Below are 25,288 nucleotides of genomic sequence, written 5' to 3' on the forward strand. Positions count from 1 at the left end.
TGAAATAATATTTTGGAATCTATTGGAATATTACACAAAACGAATAATCCACTTTATGTAGGTTTTACTGTGACTGTGATGGGAAAAGCTGAATCATCCCGTGACGTTGATAACTGGCTGCTGACTTTAAAGTACAAATAAATATTGTACATAGTAAAGGAAAATGTGAAAACAGCATGAAAAAGGAAGATCTTTTTCTCCTCACCTGAAACTCAACCTCTCATCTCAGAAAGAAACCGCTATCTATATTTTCTATGTCATGCAGCAGAGTTTAATAAAAGAAAAGTATTGGTATATTTTAAAAGTTCAAGAGCTCAAAGCAAGGAAACATTAGGGACACAGCAATGAGACCTCACTGAGGTGCCTGCTCCATTTCATCTGCTGTCAGGACGGACTTCTTGGCCCCTCACTTTCTCTGCCTCGCTAGCAAGTCTGTCCGCCATCAGTGCTATCACCAGTATCGCTCCTGTGCTCTTCACTGCCCTGTCCTCCTTCCTGATACCTTCCTCAGTCGTCAGAGATTGTTGGCAGTCGAGCTGTGGAATGCCCATATCAGCTCCTGGAATCATCTCTGCCAAATCTGAAGACCAGCAGGAGTGCTGAAGGGACCTGGAATGCAGACCACCTGAGATCACACCTGGCAGGGATTCACCTGTGTGACTAAGTGCAAGTTTTTGCAATGCTTTGCCGAGATTGAAAGGACTTACGAGTTCTCCTGCACTACTGCAGACCTGGAGTCCTTGCGGTCTCTCGGCCCAGCAGACTTGGTGGGGCTGGTCCAAGGACTCCTTCCAGAGACCCGTCATTGCGAGGATGTGATGGGATTCTAGTCACCGTCCTCTTGAATATGTCACTGGACATCCTCAAAGGGATGGAGATGCTTAACTCAGGCTTTGCTTTGGACTGGTTTTCACAGTTATGCTGCTTCCTCTGCGAAGACGTGACTGTCATCCTTCTTATCATACTTCTTTTCCTCTTACCCTACAAAAACCAATCATGAAAGTGGGTCAAATGATAAAAGAAGCCTGCCTTTTTAGGACAATTATCCTGGCTGTTTTGTACTTTCACCACCCCTCTATCCTCTGGGGATAGATCTGACCTGTGTCCTGGGATGTCATCAGGCAGATTTGCATCAAGAACAGAAAGCTCAAGGTCAAAATTCAAGGCTACTCCAGATCATTTCTCCCCCTCCATCCTGTTAACACCCCCTCCTTGTTTGAGTGTGATTCTATTCTCTTCTTGTCCTTGTCACTCTCAACCGCACAAGTCCTGGCACTCCCATTCAAGACAGTCAGTCCGCATTCCTTTACTAAAACCCAAATCTTACTATTTCTGTGTTTTCTGTCTACTCATTTGCTTAATCCATTGACCACGTGGTGTTCATAGAGGTTAAATCAATAGTGATATTATCAACCACCCTCTGTTAACGACTTCCTCCAATCACCCAGATGTTCACATAATCTTAGTGGTTATGTTCAAAAGTAAATAATTCAGAAAACATATTAACTCACCACAAATTCCTGATCTCTAATATTTTTATTCAAACATTCATACAGTAGATACTTGTCCCTAAAGGTCAGAAGTAATGCCAGATCACCAATCCTAACCTTAATTTCCTCCTACATCTAACTAATCCTGGATTCCATGGACTATGATCACAATAATTTCCTTGGAAATATAAAAAATTCCTTACCACTTACTTACTTTGTAAACCTCCAAACCCAGAAGATCCCGATTATCTGCCATGCCGCAGCTACTGCTGGTCTTATGACAAGCTGAAGAAAAAGCACGAAACATGACCTTTTGGTACCACTGTAAACACAAGACCGTCTGCATCAACTGGGAATCACCTATAATGCCTGGGAATTTTGTTCTACTTATTTTCTGTTGGCTCAATAACAAAAAGACAAATCAATTTAAAAAATGAGCAAGAGACCACAATAGACTTTTTCCAGTGAAGACATACAAGTGGCCAATAGGTGTATGAAAAGGTGTTTGGCATCGTTAATCATCAGGAAGTGCAAATCAAACCCACAAGGAGGTATCACTTCACACTTGTTAAGATGGCGATTATCAAAAAAACTAAAGATGACAAATATTGGTGAAGATGTGGAGAAAAGGAAACCTTGTGGGAATGTAAACCTGTACAGCCATTATGGAAAACAGTAGGGAGGTTCCTCCAAAAAAGAAAACTAGCATATGATCCAGCAATCCCACTTCTGGTGTATACCCACAGGAATTGAAATCAAGGTCTCAGAGGGATACCTGTACTCTAAAGTTCATTGCAGCTAATTCACAATCGCGAAGATATGGAAGTAACCTAAACGTCATTGATTGATGAATAGATAAAGAATTGGAATACTCGTCAACCTTGAAAAAAGAAGGAATTCCTGCCATTTTTGACAACATGAGGGACCTAGAAGATATTATGCTAAGTGAAATAAGGCAGACAGAGAAAGGCAAATACTTATATGTGGAATGTAAAATCGTCAAACTCATACAAGCAGAGGTTAGAATGGTGGTTGCCAGGGGCTGGAGGGATGGGGAAATGGGGAGTTGATTATGAAAGGATACGAAGTTTCAGTTATCAAGATAAATAAGTTCTGGAGATGTAGGATATGGCGAAGTGTCTTCAGCTAACAAAACTCTATTGCATACGTCACATTTGCTACTTGAGTAGATACTAAGAGTTCTTACCACAGAATGATAGTAATAAAGGAGGTGAGAGAAAACTTTGGAAAGTGATGGATATGTTTGTGGCCTTGATGGTGGTGACAGACTCAAGGGTGTATACTTGTGTCCAAATTCATCAAGCTGTATATAGAAAAGTATGACACCATCGTTGATTCTTCTGCACCTTGAAATATGCCATGTCCTCATCACAAGAGAAAACATTTGTAACTATGTATGGACGAACGTTAACTGGACTTATTGTGGTGATCATTTCAATATATACTCAAACATTGAATCATTACGTTGTACCTATGAAACTGATATAATGTTGTATGTCAACCTTACCTCAATAAAAAAAAACACAACAGACAAAACTATTTGAATGTTGTAAATGAGTTCAGTGAATCCCTGAAAGTGCCCCATTCCCATATGAGAGTTACAGGAAGCAGAGAGGATGAAGTAAATGGAAGAAAGTTGTAAAAAACTGTATTCAAATTAAAATCATTTAAGTTGCTATCTGCTCCTTGTGGCAAAGTTCCGTGAGCACCAATCTTCTTTCACATTTTTCCTGGAAATCATACTTTCAGATCCAACCCATAACAGTTTCATCATTTGCTCTAATAAGACAATTTCAACTTAATAAATAAAACCAAAAGCATCCCTTATGTATGAATAAAGTTAGTGAACTTTACAGAGAAAAGAGCATATTTGCACAATCTCAATAAAGGAAACGGAAGAACTGAATGATGATCAAGTCTCATTCAAGCTTATCTTTGAAAGCCAGTAAGACCAGGTTATCATTTCAAGGATGTGTGTAGAGCTGTCAGCCTTGGAAGATAGAAATAGTGGTCTCCTCTGGAACAAAGGGCAGGTTTGTTTACCGCCCAGTATAATAAAACTAACAACCCCCCAGGGCAAAGGTTAGCAGACATCGTGCCCGTTATCAAATATTTGAGTTCCTTAGGCTCTGAGATCTTGCAACCCTTTGCATGTCACCTGGCCCACTGTATATCACCCTGTAGGAAGTGAGATTTGTTGAACCGGTGTAAATGCTGATACTCTGGCCACTGCTATTGCTGTGTCATTAAGTCCTTTGTCTCTGACCCATGGGTCTCGTGTCTTTTGTCAGCATCTGTTAAACCATTGTAGGCTAACTTATTAGCTTGCAGGTAAGGTAAAATATCAGACCTTTCACAGTTCCCGACAAGCCCCTAAAGTAACTTGTAGTCTTAGGAACAGAGAGGTATCCAGAACAATATGCATGGGTGGTCTTCATAGAAGACTTCATGCAACCAAAACTTCAATAAGTCTCTCTAATCTCCTTTATTTCTACCCCAATTAGAAGGAGAGGCACCAAGCTATTACAAACCTAGGTCTTGTGCAAGCCACCTGGAGACCTAGTGACCAGAAACTTCTCATGGGGAGCAAAGACAGATGGGCATATTTCCAAAATGGACCCATATGCCTCCCTATCATCCAAAATACAGTACATTATCTTAATTTATGATGATTAGAGTCATTAAAATCTTGTGATGGGCCAAAGATACACTTCTAAGAGGAATGAGGCACATAGTAGTTGTAAGCAGATTAACACGCTTGGTGAATATCAAACGCCAAACTAAACGCAGTGTTCTAATCAATTATAAGGTACAACAAATTTGATAAGTTCAATTAAATGATATTTAATGGTATCCTTGATTATTACTCTGAAATATTGAACAAGAAACTCATGTAGATAACTATAATTGGTCTTACTTTAAAATATGGTAGTCAGGAGTGTTTGAGACAAACTGGAGATAAGGAAGGGGAGAAATAGATAAAAGTTAGCTGCTCTGAAGCCACTGTCAAGACACCTGGATCTACATGTAACCCAGGATATCGAGGCAGACGGCTGTGTACCTAGATCCTCCTGCACTGTGGTTCTTAGGGATGTCACGGAACTGAAGCAGCTTCCTGAATCGTGTTTACATGTCCATGTGTACAATACCCCTGACCATGGTGAGGAACCACCATTCAATCATCCCTTACACCCCCCTAATTAACAATTAGATTTCAAAATCATTGTATCATTACATGATCATTTATTCCTCAAACCTGTGGCATGCCGAGCTAAAAGAAAATTAAATTTCAATGGTTTCTTTTCTTTGAAGGACCAAGATGTTCTTTCACACTTGGAATCCGGGTTACAAGATAAATCCATCAAATCAATGGAAACAACTTAAGAAATAGACAGAGCGATACTTCATTCATATACACACAGTTTGCACTGTGGCAAAACTAGAGTTATATTTTTAAAAATTAGAATTTTTTGAAATTTTAGAGATAGTAAAGACTTTGTTCTGCTTATACTCCCTTTGGTTTACCAAACCAAACTCACTCTTTAATGGGCGTTTCTAACATTGAGTGCTAATAACAGCAGCTTTTTTAAATTCTTATTTTTCCCAGCTCAAAGACCCAGGGAAGAGGTCATCATGAGGTCAAGTCTAATCTACCTACAGATGTGGCAGGATTAACTATGGATGTTAAAGCCAGACATTGCCAGCAGAATCACATCTCTTCACCCACAGGTGAGTTTTTACAAGTAAATTTGTACAAGTTTTTACAAGTAATGACAAGTAAAGTAATTCCTATCTTGGGTTCCTTACTTTGAATTTTTGAACCAAATCATATATATCGATTGGACCATGTTCAATTCTATGAGCTTTAGAAGACGCAGCCTATAGCTGAAGAGAAATAGATACAACACCAATATCTTACACTCTCTGAAGTACAACTGAGAGCCCCTGGAGTGAGAAGTTTTCAAGGCAAGAAAAAGTCATCCTTCATTTGAACAGAAAGAGTAGAGACTATTCAAAGATTCAACTTTAAATTGTTAACATGACTTGTTAGAATGTGATGGAGCAAGCATAATACCTTCTAAGTTTCATGATTTTTCTCCAGAATACTGAGATGGATAACCTTGAAGTCCAGCTTCCCCATACATGTCGTTAATCAGTGATAAAATTAATTTCCCTGTAAAATAATTACCATAAAATTGTTACAAATATATCATAGTCTCTGACTAAAAGGAAACAAAGCAAATTGGGCAGTTGAAAGCAGTGTAATAAATTCCACACAAGGATCTTATAGCAGCATTATGTATAATAGTGTAACTGGATGTAATCCCTTTAGTATCAAAGAAGATATAAACAGATCATGGTATGCCTATGCTTTGGAATACCTCTAAAACTTTTAAAAAGGTAAGTTAGTATGATGTGCACTGATAAGGAGAGAGGTCTATGATATATGGTTTGGGAAACGGCAAATTGAAAAACGATGTAGTTATGCAATTTATGTTTAAAAAAAACTTTGTGTATTTACAAGTTCATAGGAAATTTCCAGAAGAATAAGCCACAACCTCTTAACAATAGTTCCTTCTGAGTAGGAGAGTGAGTTTTCAGGGAAGGGGATGAAAGGGGAATGTTTCACTTTACTCTACATAGATCAGTGCAATTTGACTTTTTTTACAGTGTGTACTTGTTTCATAATTAGAAAAATGAGTGATGTGACCATTTGGTGCAGGGCAACAGTATTATGTTCGCCAGTCTCTGTTCTTTATGTTACTGCACAGCATGGACTGTAGGAGAAAGCCCAGAGGAGCAATGAAGACAAAGAAGACATGACTCCTGCAAAAAGTCAGTGGAGTATTTCTACATAACAAACCTTCCAGGTGACTGACAGTAAGTATCTTCCACTGCTCCAGCTCTGGCAATGAACCTAGAACCTGCCCAGGGTAAGCCAGAGGACCATGCCCGCTAGTCCACTCCCTGCCTGGAGCCTGTTTGTGCAGGGCGACTGCCATCAAGCAGACAATGGACTCAGGATGGGACGTGTGCCTTTGGGGAGGCTGGCAGAGAGGCATAAAGTGGAACACCAGCTAAGTGCTCACACCTGAGAGGTGGAGCTCCAGGTGGAGACACAAAATATACCAAGAAACTGTGTGAAGTGAAGGAAGCTACTCCATCTCTTTGAGCTTCGGTGTCCCCCCTGTAATGTGTGGATCACAGGTCTACTTCACAGAGCTGTTGGGAAAGATACATAAAAGTTCCTGTGACAGCAAGTGTCCACATTATTAACAAACTCATATCCGACTTCAAAATAATCGATGAAAAGAATAATGCTAATGAGACCAAAGACGGGATGCTCAACATTGTAAGCAGCCCCAGCAGCATGAGATTGAGAGGAGCTCCGAGAAAGCAGGGTTCTTCACAGCTCCACTGGAGACGATGAACACGGGCTACACCAGGATAAGTCGCTGTTGTACAGTAACTTGTGTAGTGAGGGTGTGTCCCTAAAGACACTGTGAAATCCAGTTACACACAGTGGCTCCTAGGAAACAACTACAAAGCAATCAACTCAGCAGATAGGAATGGGAAGGGGGTGAGCATAGGAGGGTCAGAGCCACAAAATCTGACAGAAGACACTGACACACGAGCGCTCAGCTCTGTCAACAGCTGCTGTGGTTGCACCAGGAGCACAGTGGTCACTGCAGCCACACCCCAACAGCAGTTGCATCGGAGCACACAGACCCCGAGACTTTCCTCTTCATTAATCCTTGTTTCAAAATGAAGAATATCCTCATGTTACAATGTCTCCTTCCAACCCTTGTGGACAAGTGTCATCAGAACCCCCTGAAGAGGTCACAGGCCAGAGTAGGATGGAACACTAGGGGTGGGGGAGTGGCATTGCACCTGACCACAAGGACTATCACCCGGGTCTATTGAACACGAGAGAAGAGCCCGAGGATGTAGTCTAACGAGAATTCCCCGTCTTGACACATTCAGAGACACTGCAGAGTCTCTCGTCCGTTCTTTAAAAAAATGTTAAAGAATTCATGTCATTAATTTATAACGAGGCAAATTCTTCACATAGTGACAGGGTCCAGTTTCCATGACCAGCTTATTCAGTTGTTTTGATAATATCCCACATTCAAGAATTAAAAATGTAACCTATTGGGATGTCTAATATAAACAAGGACTTTTTTTCATGGAGATCAACACCCAAAGTTTTAGGGAGGACGTGAATCGTGAAAGCTGCTAAACATTCCTCCACAGGTTTCAATAAGACTTTTAAGTTAATTTACCAATCTCAGGAAAAGAGAACTTTTCAATTCAAATTTTTTTTCTGCCTTCAAAAGTACAGTACAACCAAGAGAATGAGCATAAAAAATTAACAAGAAGGTCTTGCTTGCATTTCATCTTTTGCAAATAATCAGGATATTTTATGCTCTGTTCCTTTCACTACTCTAATCAATTTTTAAAGAATACGGTACATCTGACTATCCCTGGGCGTGTTTATCCTGGAACCTTGCCGGAATCCAAAGCAGAGATGTTAAAACTGACGGTTTTCAAGTGCTGCCCAGGTGCTGTCTACCACGAAAATGCCTCTCCCAAAGCCGGACCACCGGTCTCTTCTTGAGGGATCAGAGTCATCACTCATGTCCCTGAGAGACTGGCCACTCAGGCCTGAGCTGAGATTAGGTGATCAATCTAAAGGGCAAAATCCTTAAGCTATTCTCATCCTAACGATGCTGTTTTGGAGGCCTCTTTACTGGGATGTGTTAGTGAAAATAGCCTACTAGATACTTGCCTGGGAATTGTGTTGTTCTACTCTGCCCATAGCAGATCCTGGGGAATCCCATGATTAACCCCAAGGATTCCTCAACTTCCACATCTGTGAAAAAGGCAAGCAACAGCCAATGTCACCACCTTGCAAAACTCCAAAATTGTGCTTCCAAGAGGGACAACAAGGGCGAATTTCTCCCAAAAGCTGATGAAATGATGGCACTTTGGCTGGAGAAGACAGAGGGCAGCAGGCAAAGTGGAAAGTTTCTGGGATGTCAAACCAGTTCCCATAAGCAGTTTAGAGAAGCACCTGGCCCTGGACTAGGTAGGAGGCTGTGAAAAGACCCACAGGTACACAGGGGGGAGGAGGAATCAAGCAAAGGAGGGGGGCGGTGGGGAAGAGGCGCCAGTCTGGGCTTCAATTTTGGACAAAAGCAGTTGCATGCTGCAGGCCCGAGGCTTCCCATGCAGCTGCCACACCCTCCTAACTCCCTGGTCCCTTTCGTCCTGTCACATCTCTCTGGGAATCAGTCCACATGGAGCGGGTGCAGGACCTGAGTCCTGAGTCAATGGTTTGGCCCTCGGCCAAGCTCACACCGCCCTGCTCCTTCCCCCAGGGCCAGGCACCGCCCCGTGCCCTGAGCATCCTAGGAATTCTTGTCCTGCAACCCTACAGGTTGCCAGCTGGGAGCGGTTAAGAGAGAAAAGCTCCCAGCATGCACAGCTCATGGCCCCAACTCTTGCTTTGTCCTTCGACCCATGGGCCCCACCCCTCTGCTTCTCCATCCCACCCTCTTCCCCACTTCTTCTCTATACCACGCCCAATCTCCATGCCCTGCCCACCCCTCAGAGTATGTGCAGTGTGGTTGGGCTGCATCCCTTGAGGCCGGTACTCAGGTAGGGGTGGGGCTCACCAGCCTGGCTATTGCTGAGGTTGCTTGCAGCCCTTGTCGAAGCCCCCTGGCCAGTATTTGAAATGTAAATTCAATATCTAAAATGGAAATATCAGGTGCCTGGGATCCTGGAATTTACCTTTTCAATGCCACCTGTCCTACCATGCCCCCTATCTCTCCAGGCTGCCATAATCCTCCCTCTGGACCCCGTGGTCAGGGTCGCTGCAGAGATCCTCCCTTTGGACCCAATCTGCCTGAATGGCCCATACCTTGGTCAGGAGTCTTTGAAGGACTGCCCTGAGCCATGTCATAAAAAGGAGAAAACATCACATTGGACAGCCCCAATTCCTGCATTATACAGACAGGAAACACAGGTGCACTGGTAAGTGACCCCTAAGCCACTTCAGGGGAACACAAGCATGCCCCTACTCCCACGCTGCACACAGGCTGGTTCACTGGACTTCCTTATCCCAGTGTGGACCTCTTGGCCTTGTTAACATAAGCAACAACACCGAAACTTCCCATTGGTCCTTCCCACAATGTTAGGCAAGTTTGTGCAGGAAGGTAATATGCAATTTCTGCTCTACTATGGGGCTGGCTCCTTGGGAACTAGTTTTAATATCCCTGTTTAAATATACCTGCAGAATCACAAAATAATTAAGCAAAATAATTTGTTGCTGTGGAGGGTTAGGATGATAATTCTCTGAAGTCGTTTTTCCATTTAGCTTTTCTGATTGATTCTAAATACTACAGCACCACACGCTTCTCAGACTGGTGGATGCACAGCTCCACTTCTTTCAGGGAGAACGCACAACAGCAGACTATCCATGGCCTGAATTTCTGGGGCATCGGTATTACTACAAGATTTGGAAGAAGCAAAGTTAGGTCATTTCCAAGGTAAGGAATTAAAAACTTAACACTAAGATGAGGTGGGACAGTCATAAGCCATTAATAATTGTCAATAATCTGTGCCTGAAATGTCAGACTTTCTCTGAGAAAGAACTTTGACACCCTATTTCCCATTGTTTTAAATAGGAAAAATTAGAAGGCATAGCAAATCTATTGAAAAACTCTACCAATTTCCTAAGTCACAATATGGCACCTAGACATAAGTTACGAACATCGTGTGCTCCTCATTTTGTTCCTCATTCAACCCAGTCCCACAGGTCTTGAGTGCATGCTGTGAACACGGCACTGTGCCAGGTGTCGAGGCCTTGGTGAGCATCGTGGTGGGGTTGGACCTTGCTGGAGAAAGATGACATCATAAAATCTCAAATCCATGCCACTTAAAAAACTGAGGCAAAAATGGAAAGACCCAAGGGGCCACGCAAGGTTGAGGGCATTAATAGATACTTGGGAGTATTAAAATCCATCTGATGGTGTCATGAGTGAATGTGTTCCACTTTAACACAAAACACTGCTGTTATTCTGAGATATTGAGTTAGTATCTTTGTGCAAATATGCAGGATTTAAAATGTTTATTGACATATAACATGCCTACAACAATATATGCAGAAGTCATCCACGAAAATCACAAAGAATTATTACAAAGTGAACACACTTGTATGACCAAGAACTAGCACCAGCTTCACTCAGGCCCCGACAAGCGCTTCCTCCCTATTTCCTCCCCAAAGGTAACTGATATCTTACCAGCGAACACTGTATGTCAAGTTTGTCTTCTTATACAAGTGTTTTATTACAGAACAATTTAAATATACTAAATAAACAAATAGCACAGTAGGCCCGTCTCCCAGCTTCAGCAACTACTAATCATCTGCTATTTTTGTTTCATCCACACTCCATCCCATTCCCACCTCACTTTATTATTCTTTTAAGCCTTTGTGCGTGTGTGGTGAGTAAGATGTATGCACACTGAAAGGCACAAATCTCAACCGTACAGTTTTGGCAAATAAACATGCCCATACAACTTTCATCCCTTTAAGAATAGGATATTTCCATCACCCCCAGAAAACTCCTTCCTGTTCCTTCCCAGGCAATTTTTCCCTTCTCCCGATGCAACCCCTGTTCTGGTTTTTTCAGGTTCATCTTGGCTGAAATCATCCTATGTGTGTTGTTTTCTGTCCAGCTTGCCTGCCTCAGCATGACGTTGATGACTCTCTCTCAGCATGTGTGTGTCAGCGTTTGCTCCTCGGCACGGCTGAGGACGTTCTGCTCTGTGGATGCCCCAAAGTGCGCTCAGCTTCCTCCTGGGGACGTGCAGGTCATCTCCTGGGAACAGTCTTGTAAAAACGTTTTTTGGCATGCTGTTTAATTCCTTTATTAGCACTTAAGTGACAAACCTTTGCATTTTTTGGTTGGTCCAGATTACAATATGCATCTTTAAGATATCACATCCTACCTAGACTTAATAGTTCACCAGTTTAATCAATGTAAAGTATGGAAGCCTTGCTACAGAACAGTTCCATTTACCTCTGTCTGTCCTTTGAGTTATTGCTGTCATAAATTTTACATCTACTCATGTTATAAATCCCACAATACAGTATTATAATTTTTGCTTTAGATAGTCATAGGTATTTTAATGAAATAAGAGGGGCCAGCCCCGTGGCTTAGCGGTTAAGTGCATGCACTCCACTGCTCGTGGCCTAGGTTCGGATCCCTGTCGCACACCGACGCACCACTTCTCCAGCCATGCTGAGGCCATGTCCCACATACAGCAACTAGAAGGACATGCAGCTATGACATACAACTATCTACTGGGGCTTTGGGGGGAAAATAAGTAAATAAATAAAATCATAAAAAAATAAGAGAAATAAGTTAAGTTTTTGGAAAGGAAATGCTTTGAAACTCTACAAATGTACTGTTTCTTCTTTAAGATTCATCCACAGTTTTTGCATTCATCAGTCATTATTTCCAACAGTAATTATTACTGTAGTGTTAAAGTGGCGATTTTCTATTTCATGCTATCTCACGCTTTTTTTATTTGGAATTCTGTGAGGAAGATCCCCCCCTTCCTTCTTCCTTTCTTTCTCTCATTCTATTTTTTTACCCTTTTTTCTTTTTTCCTTCCCTTCCTTTCTTATTTAATCTTTTTTATATCAGTATAGCCTCGTGGATATTTATTTTATTCTCTGAGTAATTATTATTTATTTTGTTGCTCACAGTTTTCCAGCTTGACTCATTGGAAATTCTTTCAGATTGATTCCTTTTGACACGTCCCATCATTTTCTGTGTATTTTTTTTTTTGAAAGCACTTTCTTACTTTCTGACACTACAAGATGATCCAGGCTCATCTTGTATTTTCCATCTCCTGCCCTAGAATTAGCCATTTCTCCAAGAAAATCTGCTTTATTTTATTGGAGAATGATATTTAGAAAACAAGATCTGGGAGCTAGGTGTGCTCATTAATACTAGAGTGTCACTGCTTCTAGACCCTCTCAGCAGAGATTGGAAATGTATGTATGAATATAAACTCTGGTAGACACATCTGTCTATCGATCTATCCATCTATATATCAATCTATCTATCTATTTGGATAGATATATTAAAAGAGACATGGATTCATACTGATACTTCCAACTCCAATCCAGCACCACAGAGTTTATTCTAGCATTCTCCCTTTGTTTATTTGTAACTTCTTTGACCAACAGTGACAAACTTAACTCCAGTTAGCTACAATATATTTACCGTGTCAACTAGTTTCAGAATTGCTAATCCATAACCTTATGAAAAATAAATTTGCCACCTAGAGTACAGTGTTTCTGTCCAGTACTTTAGTTCTACAGTATCCCGTCAAATCACTGTCTTCCAAAGTAACTTAGGTCAGGACCTGTCATCCCCACCCCTTCTGTATGGTTATGTACATGCTTGTAATACAGTGAGATTCATTTGTCACTGCATTCCATCTGGGTTCCCCAGCATCCTGATTGATTTTTAAAATTTGCAGAGTAAAATTCACACTTTGCGGTGTACAGTTCTAAGGGTTTTGACTTTATGATCATGCATCCATATCCACAGTACCATACAGAGCTGTGTTTTTCACCCCCAAACTTCTCTCATGCTATCCCTTTGTATTCAACCCCTTTCCCTACTCCATCCCTTGGCAACCAATGATCATTTTCCATCCCTGTAATTCTGCCTTTTCTAGAAAGTCATATAAATTGAATCATATATTATACAGCCTTTTGAATCTGACTTCCTTTACTTAGAGAAATGCATCCAAGATTCATCCATGTTGTTGTGTGAATCAAGAGTTTATCCTGGGGCTGGCCCCGTGGCCTAGCGGTTGAGTGCGTGCGCTCACCTACTAGCAGCCCAGGTTCGGATCCAGGGCACGCACTGACACATCGCTTCTCTGGCCATGCTGAGTCCGTGTCCCACATACAGAAACTAGAAGGGTGTGCAATTATGACATACAACTATCTACTGGGGATTTGGGGGGAAAAAAGGAGGAGGATTGGCAATGGATGTTAGCTCAGGGCTTATCTTTCTCACACACACACAGAAAAGAGTTTATCCTTTTTATTACCAAGTAGTATTCTAATGTACCGATGCATCACAATTTCTTTCTCCATTCACCTGAAGAAGTACATTTAGTTTATTTCCAGCTTTTGGCAATTATGAATAAAATGGCTATAAAGATTCCCACAAAGATTTTTGTTTAAACATTAGTTTTCAATTTTCTTCAGTAAATACCTAGGAGTGGGATATCTGAGTCATATAATAAGTGTATGTTTAGCTTTATAAGAACCTGCTCAACTGTTTTCTGAATGCAACTATCATGTTGCATTCCCAGTTCTAATTGCTCCTACACCTCACCCACCTCCTCATGTGGTATTTGCAATTTTATTTTTTATTTCAGTCACCTAATAGGCGTGCAGTATCTTATTGTGGCTTCTGCTTCCTTTTTGAAAGTGAGTTCTGCTAAATATAGAATCTTGTGTTGACTTTTGGGTTTTTTTTCTGCACTTGAATGATGTCATTTTGTTGTTGAGTTGTCTCTTTTGTTTTTGATAATATATCATCCATCATTCACGTTATTTCTCCCTGTATGTAGTGTCTTCCCCTGTATATATGTATTTCCCTGACTGCTTTCAAGATTTTCTTTTTATCTTTGGATTTTAGTAGCTTGACTATCATGTACCTAAGTATGCTTTTATTTTATATTTTATTTTGTGGGTTTGCTGACTTTCTTGGATCTAAAATTTTAGATTTTCCACCAAATTTTGGAAGTTTTATGCTATTACTTATTGATTTGCCTTTCTTCCTCATTTAATTTTTCTGTCTTTCTCCTCTCTGCTGGGGACTCAATCATCTCACAGGTCATAAGGCTCTTTTCATTTTTCTTCAAAAGTTTTACATTCTTTTCTTCAGACTGGATAATTTCTATTGCTGTATCTTCATGTTTTTTCTACTGTTTCTAATCTACTGGTAAACTCAAAAGTATTTATTTTATTTCATCTTCCTATTTGGTTCTTTTGTGTAATTTCCACTTCTCTGCTGAGTTCCCACATCTGTTCATTCATTATGGGAATATTTTTCTTTAGCACAATGATCATCTTTATAATAGCTGCTTTCGTATTCTTGACTGCTAATTGCAACACATTAGGGAGAGTTTCTACTGCCTGCTTTTGGTCAGATATGGATTACCTTTTCCTATTTTTTCAAATCTCATGATTCTTTTAAATTGTGTACTAGAAATCATGAAAGATACGTTTAGAGGCTCGGGATTCTATTGTATTTCTTTGAAGAGTGCTGTTACTTTTCTAGCAGGGAATCAACTTGGCTGGACTGAAATTCCAATCTTATCTCCTTTACAGTAGGCATAGCTGAAATCCTCAGTCAGTTCTTTCATCTTCCAACTACTGTTTTTACACTAGGCCTTCTGGGGCCCACCCTGCATGTGTGTTGTTCAAAGATCTGCCAATTTGGTGTGTGTGGGGGAGAGACTTACATATATATTTTGAGATTTTCCTCTTTGTGTCTCCCTCCCTTCCAGAATTTCTCCCCTAACTTTCCAGCTACTCTGCCATCCCAAAAATACATCCTCTAACATTACAAGTAAAACTGTAGTTTTTCCCCTGTCTAGGCCATGTGCAGATTTTGGAATGATTTGAGGCAAAAGACTCAAGCTTGCAAATATCTCCTGGTGTAATTCTCATCATTTAAGGGAAGATTCCCTCTCAGTTCAGCTTGCTTTTGGAAGTGATTTAAACATACACACAAATACACATTTATTATATGTGTTTTAGATATAGCTACACGAGTCTGTATAAATATATATAACATTTTGTGCAGATTTTATCATTGTTATCTGTGAGAGTGTTAGTTCAACAAACTACTCCACCATTACTAGAAGCCAGACCTCGGTTTTGTTTCTTTCTTGGATTTTATATAAATGGAATTATAAAATATATAGCCTTTTGAATATAATTTCTTTTATGTAGCATTATGGTTGTGATATTCCTCCATGCTATTGTATGTAGCTAGTGTTTGTTCATTTGTTGAAAATAATTAATTTTTTAATGGTCATAAAATATGCATAACATAAAATTTTAACCATTTTTAAGTGTACAGTTCAGCGACATTCAATACATTCACATAATTGTGTAGCCATAACCTCCAACCATCCACAGAACTATTGTCACCTTGCACAGAAACTTTGTGCCCATTAAGCAACAACTCCCTGTTATCCCTCCCTCTTGCCCCTGGGAACCACCATTCTCCTTTCTATTCCTATAAATTTGACTATTCTAAGTGCCTTATATGAGTGGAATCATACAGTATTTTTCCTTTTGTGACTGGCTTTATTTCACTTAGCATAAATTCCTCAAGGTTCATCTATGTCATAGCATGTGTCAGAATTGCTTCCTCTTTAAGGGTGACTAGTATTCCACTATGTGTATACACCACATTTTTTTTGTCAGTTCATCCATTGATGGACACCTGTCTTGATTCCAGCTTCCGGCTATTTTGAATAATGCTGTTAAGAACATAGGTATACATATATGTCTTTACACATCTGCGTTCAGTTCTTTTGGGTGTATACCCATAAATGGTGTTCTCAGATTCACTTTTTCACATATAACAGGGTTCCCCAAACTTCCAAGAAGCAATTCTTGGAATGCCAGCTGATTACCAGATAATTCAAATCAATTTGATGCTGTCAACCCAGAGATACAACAGATTCTACAGGTTTATGGCTCCGTCCTATAATTCTGCACACCCACCCAACCTCACCTTTACTTCAGATGCCAGTTACAAGCCCAGGTTGTTACCTGTACTTCTGACTTAGTGGCTATAAACCAGAGGTTCCCACAACCTCCTCCTTGGATTTGATTAATTTGCTAGTGGCTCACAAAACTCAGAGAAACATTTACTTGATCACCAGTTTATTATAAAAGGATATGATTCAAGAAGAGCCTCTTGGAAGTGGTGCATAGGGAAAGGTATGGAGATAGTACACAAAGCTTTCATGCCATCTCCAGGTGGACCACTCTCCAGGCAGTCCTTGTCATTGCCAACCTGGAAGCTCTCTGAACCGCCTTCTCTTGGGATTTTTATGGAGGCTCTCTCACATAGGCATGATCAATTATTAACTCAGTTTCCAGCCCCTCTCCTCTCTCTGGAGGATAAGGGGTAGGGCTAAAAATTTCAAGCTTCTAATCAGGACTTGGTCTTTCTGGTGACCAACCCCCATCCAGGAGCCATCCAGGAGCCCACCCAGAGTTGCCTCAATAGAACAAAAGATTCTCCTTGTGTTCTTATCACTGGGGAAATTACAAAGGTTTTAGGAGCTCTGTGCCAAGAACTGGACGCAGAGATAGATAAATATGTTTTTTATTATTTCAGAACCCATAAGTGGAATTTCTAGATCATATAGTAATTCTATTTTTAATTTTTGAAGGAACTGCCATACTGTTTTCCACAGTTTAATATTCTCACACTCAGAGCACAAGGGTTCCAATTTCTCAACATCCTTGCCAACACTTGTTATGTTCTGATTTTGTGATAGTAACTATCCTAATGGGTGTGAAAAGGTAGCTCATTGTGATTTTTTTTCACATTTTCCTGATATTTAGTGATGTTGAGCATCTTTTCTTGTGTTTCCTGTTCATTTTATATCTTCTTTGGAGAAATGTCTATTCAAGAATTTTGTGCATTTTTAAATTGAGTTGTTTTTTTATTGTTGAGTTGTAGAAGTTCTTTATTTATTCTAGATATTAATCCCTTATCAGATTTGTGATTTGCAAATATTTTCAACCCTTCCATGGTTTGCCTTTTTACTCTGTTGATAGTATATTGTGATACAGAGAACTTCTTCGTTTTGATGAAGTCCAATTTGTTATTTTTTTGTTACTTATGTCTTTGGTGTCATATTAAAGAAATCATTTTTGCAATGGCATTTGGACCCAATGACACGCAACTTTTACCATGTGTTTTCTTCTAAGGATTTTATAGCTTCAACTCTAACATTTATATCTTTGATCCATTTTGAGTTAATTTTTGTATATGGTGTAAAGTGAGGGTCCAACCTCATTCTTTTGCATGTGAGTATCCAGTTTTCCCAACAACACTTGTTGAAAAATTGATCTTTTCTCCAATGAATGATCTTTGTACCTTTGTCAAAAATCATTGGACCATATATGCAAAGTTTTATTTCTGGGCTCTCTGTGCTATTTCATTAGTATTGTGTGTGTATTTATGCCAGTACCACACTGTTTTGATTACTTTATAGTAAGTATTGAAATCAGGAAGTGTGAGTTCTCTAACTTTGTTCTTCTTTTTCTAGATTGTTTTGGTTATTCAGTGTCCCTTGAGAGTCCATATGAATTTTAGGATAGATTTTTCTATTTTTGCAAAACCATCCCTGGAATTTTTAGCACTTTGAGTAAGTTAATTCTTAAGTATTTTACTCTTTTTAATGCTATTGTAAATAAAAATGTAAAGTTTTTAAATTTCTTTTTCAGATTACTTATTATTAATGTATAGCAGAACAACTAGTTTTTGCCTGTTGATTTTGTGTCCCACTACTCTGCAGATTTTACTAGTTCTAACAAATTTTTGGTGGAAGTTTTAGGGGTTTCAACATATAAGATACTATTTGTAAACAAATATAATATTACTTCTTCTTTTCCAATTTGGATGCTATTTCTTTCTTTTTCTTGCCTAATTGCTTTGGCTAGAACTTCTAATACTTTGTTGAATAGAAGTGGTGAAAATGGGCCTTCTTGTCTTGTTCCTGATCTTAGAGAAAAAGCTTTCAGTCTTTCACCCTTGAATATGATGTTCTCTATGGATTTCTAAATATGGCTTTTATTATGTTGAAGCAGTTTCCTTTTACTCTGAGTGTTTTTTTTTATTTTAGCATGAAAGCATGTTGAGTTTTGTTAAATGCTTTTTCTGCATCCATTGATATGATCATTTGTTTTTTCCCTTCATTCTGTTAATGTGGTTTATTACATTAATTCATGTTCATATATTGAAACATCCTTGTATTCCAGGAATAAATCCCACTTAAAAATGATGTATAATCCTTTTAATATGCTGATGAATTTAGTTTATTACTATTTTATGGAGGATTTTTCTATCAATATTCAACAAAGATATTGACCTATAGTTTTCTTTTCTCTTAGTGTCTTTGGCTTTGATTTCAGGATAGTGCTAATCCCATAGGATGACTTTAGAAGTATTTTCTCCTCTTCAACTTTTTGAAAGAGTTTGAAAAGAATTGGTATTAGTTAATTAAAAAAAAAAAGTCTTTGGGCCCAGGAATAAATTCAGCATAAAATAAATACAAATAAATATTTTTTAAAAATATGAAAAAGTTTTTTACTAAAAAAATTTAAAAATTTAGCAAGTACATCACTTATCACTTTATGTCTCAAAATATTTTTAACCTACTACTAAGCATGAACAAATTGTTTAAATTAAAATGACTCAAGTGTTAATTTTCTTCATTGCAAGTTTTCTGACAGAAGTATATGATGCCGTCATGTGTGACATCTTTTATGAAAAAATGGTCATTTTTTGTAGTATTTGAGAATATTATGAATTTTCCCAGCGGCCTCCAACAATACTCTGATATGCAAAGTTATCTTTTCAACATGTATATCTCATCATCATCCTTACGAAATTAACAAACTCAGGTGCTAATTAATCAACTACTTTTCATATGATTCATGTTCTCCACCACCAATCTCTCTAAGCATCAGGAAATTCTACAACTTCTGCAAGATTAACAATTTTACCTTATACTGTATATATCTCATGTGGTTTAAAACATCCAAAAATCGTTGATAAACTCACCCTGCCCACACTAAAGCATTGTGAATTATAAAAGATGGTCTCTGTTAAGTGGGGAGGGATTTCAGGTTGAACTTAATTTTATAAGTGGTCAATTTATTACAGTGTATTTTTCTGTTATGTATTTCACTTCTTTTCTAAAAAAAGTGATAGTTGAGGGCACTTAGATAATAAAAATTTGAGAAAATATGGAACTGATACACACTGTAAGCTTCAAATGTTTTCAAGCATAAGATAAAATAAGAACTAAAACTACAAAATGGCAGAGGAAATAGATATAAGGGGATAAAATTGCAAAACTGAACCTATAATAATATCTCAATGGCTAGCATTGTCGTGCCAAGAAGGTGGTGAAGTCAAAGAATTCATAAAGATGATAATAAACACACTACAAATTAAAAAGTCTGAAATTTTCATATAGAGAATTTTTACAGTCATATGACAGATAGAGAACAGGGAAGAGAAGTTGGAGTGAGAGACTATCTGCTTCTTAAATTATTTCCACTGTAGAGAACAAAAAAACAATTTGCTGAAATCTTTATTCCCCTCTATGACCCAATCTTTACCTGCAAAATCTCAGCCCTGAATCGATGTCACAGTCCAGCTTTTCCATCCCTGGAGAACAGAGCAATTTATCTCATCTGAAACCTCAACAGCTCAGGCTGTGGAACAAGGCCGGCCATCCATTCTCACAGAGGAGCCAACTGGAGGTAGGATTTTTGGTTCTGAATTCAGCTAAATATCTTCAAAGAATTATATCTGACCTTCCTTATCCAGAGCTATCAGTGAAGTGCTGGCTGTCTTTCAGAGAAGAGCAATTCACAGTCAGCGGAGACATTTTCTGTTGAGCTCTCTAGAGAAGGATGTGGGGCTTGTCAGTAAGAGAATATTTCTATGAGGATTATATTTTTTATTTTATTCAGAGATTTATAAAGTAATTTACATGGTAAGAATTATTATGAACAAAATACGTTGTCTATTCTCTGGTCATTTAAGCAAAATCTTCCTCTCAGGACCAACCAATGGACAAAGCCCAGATTTAATCTCCAAGAGTCAGCCAGGCACTCTGTGGTCCATGGGAAGCCCTCAAGTTGGCAGCCTGTTTCCTTGTGTGCTGTCCTGGTGTTCAATCTTCCATCTCTTCCGGTACAACTAGACAGAGGCCTAACAGATCATCAAGGGACTTAACATTGGAGAAATGTACTTTTCATTATCTTTAGACTTCTACACTTTTCAAAAAGACTTTCAGCATTTCCAGTAATTGTGCAGCAGTTTACCCAACACTAAGGTTCTCACTATTAAAAGTTAAAAAAAAAAAATTTTGAAAAGCAAAAAGTGATCTTCGCAATTTTGTACAGAATCTATACAATGAGTGCATCCTTATAAATGGAGGTGATGGTGCACAGGGCAAACTATGCCAGGAGACACCACTCTGGTATGCATATTATTTCGAGCTGAAGACAATAAAGACTCAGAGAACTCAGGAAGAATATGTGAGTTTCCCCTCCCAAACTGCCTAAAGAATTTAAAACAAAAGTTCTGTTTCAGGAAGGAGTTATTATCATGATGGCTGTAAAGATAATGTAGGCTAGAGGTTACAACAGGAAAGGCACCAAGCCCCTTTTATCAAAAACTCTATCTCTCCCTGACCACATTATCTATAGATGACCCTGAGAAGAGTTGTCAGGCAATCATTTGCATTTCTATCTCCATGTGAGTTGTCTTTTTGCCCTCTGTGGCCCTAGACCACTACCCACCCCCAACACCTTCCTCCTCTTTAGCTATAATACTTAAGCGGGCAGCTTAGAAAGAGGGACGAGTTGCTCATTTCTGAGTTTCTCCCATGTATACATGTTATTAAACTTGGTGTTATTTTCTCCTGCTAACCTGTCTTGTTAATTATTTGGCCAGCCATGAGAACCTTAAGAAAAGGGAAGAGGGAGATTCTCTCACTCCCTCAACAGTTTTTGCACCCAACGTGGGTGTTCTCTGGCTGCAGGGGATGAAATACCGCAAAATGTAAGACTTCTTACCACGTCAGCCTCCCGGAATCTCTACCTGTGGAGTCTGGTGGAAGGAAGTGGTGAGAAATTTTTTCTCTTTCTAAATTTAGATTGGCAGGAGAAAATATTTGGGAAAGTAGTTTCTTGTGCTTTTAGTGACTCTGGTAAATTTGGTAGAGTACTCTTGGTTTTGATCTTGATACCTTTTCCTCCCAGAGATAGTCTCTGTTTTTCTCTTTTGTCTTTGTCTTTTGTATCGTGTATCATCATTTCCAAATAAGATAAGATATTAGACATTGATTGCTAAACTTACGTTTGTCTACTTTTGGCTTTTCATTACAGGAAAACTAAAAGGTGTTTTGGGTCTTTTGGTAAACATGTATTTTATTAAAAGATTGTACTATAAAGTAACATATTTCTAGAAGTTATGAAGTCTTTATAAATTTTCTAAGCCACAATATACTAATGTAAATGAAAGTTTATAATGATTTACTTAGTTTTTACTTACAAATTGGGGTTTCTAAGAGTTAAAATTTCTAATTAGTATATGTGATTGAAGCTACTAAATATTAAGAAGAATATGTCTGTGTGCAAGGAAAGTAAGATGTATAAAGAAGGAACAAAGAATGGAAATATTTTAATTGATTGATGAAGAAAGATAATTTTTTCTTCAAGTACTAGGAGGGAAAAGAAAGACATGGGACAAATTCTGAATGTAAAAAGAATGTTATAGGTTTGTGGACGAGGAATTCTGGAAAAGGAGTTTTTGTATGGTCAAGTTGGCTAAGATTGAAATGAATTTAAGTAAGTAAATGAATTTTAATATCAGAAGGAAGCTGATACAAAATTATTATTTGGTCTTATTTCTCTTAAAATGATAATTTTCTTGAACTTGATAAAGAGGTTATAAAATATTTTTCTTTACCTTTGGGTAAGTCTACCTAAAAGACAGAAAAAAAAAATCTGTTAAAATGTTTTCCTGTGTTCAAAAGACTGAGGTCTCTCTATTAAGGTTTTTGGACTGTTAATGCTCTCTTTGTTTTAACGTTTTCTATTTTTGACAAGCTCCCCAAAATTCATATCTTAAATAAAGTCTTTTTTTTACTTTTTTTCTTTGAGAGTTTTCAAAGGGCCTTGGAACTTCTTAAAGAAATTTGCTCTCTTCCTATAAGGGGAAAGATACTAAATTTATTAGGCTTATTCAGTATGTTAAATTACATGGAAAGCATTGTCAGACAAGTGATGATAAATCTGCTTAGGTGCTATTATGTGGGCAAATGTTATTGACATAGGTGTTTTAAAATTGTTTAACGTTACAGAAATTCTGATCTGTCCTGATTATCAGTCATAATTCTGGTTATTATTATTTTAAAGTGTTGTATGTCACAAAATTAACCAAATTTCTCTGTCAATTGCCATTTTGAGGTCTTGTTGTTTACAGAATTATTTCTTTGCTCTAATGCTTTTGCAAAATATTTCAACTTCAGAAAAATTCATGGAAAGGACTCTGACATTTACACTGGAGTACAGGTTTCTGACAAACTTTCTGATAATAGAACAGAACTTGGTAAGAAATTACAGAAATCTGATGGAAAGACTGATAACTTCATGAAGCTGCTAAGAGAAAGATTGGGATCAAGAATGGATTACACATGACTGAATGAACTGATAAGGATAATTATAATTTTTATTATTTTTCATTTGAAGTATTGCTGAATTTTTAATATTTTGTTTTTTCAGAGTTAAGGAAAACATTTTCTCTTTTCTCCTGAGCTAGATATGACTTATAACAATTTGGTAAATGATATTTTTGTAAGTAAAATTGAAATATTTCTCTATTTCTCTCTATCTGATCCCTCGAATTTGATAACTCTTATTAAGTGAGTATTGTTGTTTTCATGGCAATATAGTTATTTGCATAAGTTCAATAAGAATCTTTTCTCCTTATAACAGGACATAATTGGAAACACTGGTTATATTACCAAGGCTGTGACTGGAAAATCATATTTGCAATATAACCATACAGCTTTTGAGGAATGAAGATTGTTCTTTATGGAATAAAGCCACGTGGAACTATTGGCCTGGTACCTTATGTTCCAAGCAGCACTTACCAGGATAAGTAAAGAATGTCACTTATCTGGCAAACACAAGGAACCTCGAAATATTTTGTGGGAACCTCGGAGGAGAGGAATTCACCCAAATCTGTAGGTATTATAGGCAAAGTCTGATGACAAAATCCTTGGCTTGGCTTTTCTGGCCTGGAGATACCTTTAAAGTTCAATTTGACATTCCTTGTAAAAAGTTCCAACAAAGCAGATTTAAAAGAACCTATGTGATCCATTGCTATTCTTGTTGTACTTATGTAAATAATTGGGCCAACACTATTGGAGCTAGACTTATTTCGCAAACTAGTTAGTTTTAATTTGTCTATCTTTGATAACAATGAGGGTGATCTTAGAAAAAAAAATTATATTTCAGTAAAAACTATAGTGTACATTTGCGGATATTAGATCCTAGTTTTGTTAATTGTCTGTTAAGGTTTTTGTTTTATATCTGTTGACTGGACTGGATCCTGATTTCTTCTAGTCTCCTAAAATGTCTGGCTACAGATGTCCAAACTAACGTTTTTCATTTTTTCCATCATTTTCATTTGGAATCACTAAAAAGTGAACCTGCCCTTTTTCCTGAAGCCTTACAAACTGAAGCTGGTTGACTTGATATAAACTTAAGAGATTACCCGATGACATCATCAGAGACATATTAAACTGCAAAAGATGCTTTGATGCTGACATCTAAAAATCTTCTTAACTAGCTGTCCCCTATACTCAGAAACTACTTTACAACTTGCTCCAACCGTTAACCTTATTTTTCTTTCATTTACATAGAAATGCTTCCATTAAATACTTGATTGCTTGCTTCCACAATATAGGAGTAACCTTGAGAGCCCACAAGCATCACCACTGTCAGGGGAAGATGGGGAATCTCCCTCTGCCCTTTTCCTTAAGGTTCTTATGGCTGACCAAATAATTAACAAGACAGGGTAGCAGGAGAAAATAATACCAACTTTAATAACATGTATACATGGGAGAAAGCAGGGACACTGTGTTTCTCAACACAATAGCAGAAATTCTCGTCTTAAATACCATGTCCAACCAAAGACAAGGAAGATGTTGGGGGTGGCAGTGTTAGTTACAGCAGATTATCACTAAAGCACTGTAAACAAGAGTAAGGTTTATTATGCAGTTTTAAGGATTCACCTTCTACATTGATAAGTCTCTAGAAATGAGGTCATCCCCCCTCTTCCCAATACAGAGAGAGAGATATATTTACAAATGGAGACTTCCCTTGTAAATGATTGTCTGGTAACTCCTGGTACCGCCATCCAGAGCATGTGGCCAGAGAGACAGAACTTCTGATAAGATGGGCTTGTTGGTGACTTTTCTATTGTAACCTCTATCCTACATTATCTTTATAGCAGTCATGATGATAACTCCTTCCTGAAACAGATCTTTTGTTTTAAATTCTTTAGGAAGTTTGGGAGGGGAAACTCAAATATTCTTCCTGAGTTCTCTGAGTCCTTATTGTCTTCAGCTTGAAATAATCTGCATACCAGAGCGGTGCTTCCTGGGGTAGCTTGCCCTGAGCACCATCAGTTCCCTCCTCTGAAACTTCCCTAGAAGTTTCACATATTAATAACTGAGCTGGTAACTGTGGAGAGAGAAATCGTGTTAGTATCCGAGTGATAAGAATTCTGCAAAGAAAGAAAAGAACGTAGACTAAAATGAGGATGAACAAGCAGAAAAGAACAAGTCGGAGCAAATTTCCCCACACTCCATTAAACCAGTCTCTCAAT

The 25,288-nt window shown here is 38.4% G+C and overlaps 1 long non-coding RNA gene across 1 annotated transcript; it reads left to right on the forward strand.

Annotated features, from left to right (window-relative positions):
• The first annotated feature begins 5,164 nt into the window (after positions 1–5,164).
• LOC131403688 (uncharacterized) lies at positions 5,165–11,258 on the forward strand. Its single transcript, XR_009219480.1, has 3 exons — positions 5,165–5,240; positions 6,284–6,382; positions 11,210–11,258. It is a non-coding gene; the product is annotated as an uncharacterized LOC131403688 (long non-coding RNA).
• Positions 11,259–25,288: the final 14,030 nt, after the last annotated feature.

The sequence above is a fragment of the Diceros bicornis genome, unplaced genomic scaffold (genome assembly GCF_020826845.1).
Source record: "Diceros bicornis minor isolate mBicDic1 unplaced genomic scaffold, mDicBic1.mat.cur scaffold_78_ctg1, whole genome shotgun sequence".
Taxonomy (NCBI): domain Eukaryota; kingdom Metazoa; phylum Chordata; class Mammalia; order Perissodactyla; family Rhinocerotidae; genus Diceros; species Diceros bicornis.